This window comes from Suncus etruscus, chromosome 4, assembly GCF_024139225.1.
Source record: "Suncus etruscus isolate mSunEtr1 chromosome 4, mSunEtr1.pri.cur, whole genome shotgun sequence".
NCBI classification, from domain to species: domain Eukaryota; kingdom Metazoa; phylum Chordata; class Mammalia; order Eulipotyphla; family Soricidae; genus Suncus; species Suncus etruscus.
Window position 1 is genome coordinate 64,809,100 of NC_064851.1, and position 1,581 is coordinate 64,810,680.

Consider the following 1,581-nt stretch of genomic DNA (forward strand, 5'->3'; position numbering starts at 1 on the left):
CCCGGTGACATTCAGGGGTTACTTCTAGCTATGCACTCAGAAATAGCTCCTGGCTTGGGGAGACTATATGGGATGCTGGGGATCGAACTGCAGTCTGTCCTGGTCAGCCACATGCAAGGCAAACACCCTACTGCTAAGTCATTGCTCCAGCCCCCAGTGTACTTATTTTAATAAAATAACTTTGCTCTAACTAACTCCTGGTAAATTATTTTCCCAACACACAGCTCAGACCCAGCGGTGTCTAAATTCAAACAATTCATCCCAATCCTCCATAGAGGACAATGGTCACACAACAAAGAGGACAATGGTCACACAACAAAGTCCATTTCAATTTACTCAAAGGCTGACTTTAGAAAAATATCGTGCATCTATATTCAGTCTAAATATCATACTTTAATGTGAAGTCATCTTAATTATTATTACAATTGTACATAAAAACTTCTGAATTGAACCTCTATGTCATCTTAATTTGTGAAAATCCTTGCCCTATATTTTTGTTTTTCCCTTGGTTTTTGGACCACACCTGGTGGTGTTCAGGGATACTTAAGAGTAGTATGTGTGACCTTACTCTTATATTCTAATTTTGTTTAGTTATTCATTACACATCACAGTCCAAATCAAATTTATCTCCAGATACAACAAGGCTAATGAACAGGAATTTATGACCATGATAAAATTAAAGAATGTTTCAATCATTTAATTATATGGTTTTATGCATCCACAGCTATTAACACATTAATCATAATAATGAAGATTTGAGGAAGAAGAAAGTATTATTATATCTGTTTTACACATGAAAAAATGAGGCACAAAGAAATTAATTATCTAACACTGTTATTTTACCTGTTATAATTAGTAAGTCCTAAACCTGGAACCTAGGTTCTGGTTCCATCATACAACTTATATTAGTAAAACCTGAATCAAACTTTTTTGAAGGCATTGGTGCAGAAATGAGTGAAACACATTCCATACTGGTTTACAATGTGTAATACTTTCTCTTAGAGTTACAAGATGGTTGTAACTGTGGATGCCTGTTATTGTCAGTGCTTGTTTACTGGGATAATAATATCTTTCTACTCACTAAGCCCTCATACTACGAAACTACTCTTTAACTTAGATTTTCTACTTTTCATTTCCTGCTTCCTCCCCCTCCTGTTCCTTGATGTTATTTTTTTTTTGATGGAATGGGACCACAGATAACTGGTTACACTGTTCACACATGCAGTCGTCATATATTAGGTTATAGTACATTCACACTATACCACACTGTAACAGAAGTTTACACTCATTTAATTTTTGATTTTCACACATGCTTCCTGGGATTATGCTGTAGTGGCATGCATGTTTTAGTTTAGTGCTTGTTAGAGTGGGTCTTTGATATTTATATACATTTTCACTGGGGTTTGTATTTCTTGGTGATTGTTATTAAATATTGTTTAAGCTGTGATGATCACCAAAGGTCATACTTTTTTTCAAAAAGATAGAACGCTTCATGAATTTGCGTATCATTCTTGCGCAGGGACCATGCTAATCTTCTCTGTATTGTTCCAATTTTAGTATGTGTGCTGCTGAAGCGAGCAC

The 1,581-nt window shown here is 35.4% G+C and overlaps 1 non-coding gene across 1 annotated transcript; it reads right to left on the minus strand.

Moving 5' to 3' along the window:
• Positions 1 to 1,474: 1,474 nt before the first annotated feature.
• Positions 1,475 to 1,581, minus strand: LOC126008454 (U6 spliceosomal RNA). Its single transcript, XR_007495784.1, has one exon. It is a non-coding gene; the product is annotated as a U6 spliceosomal RNA (small nuclear RNA).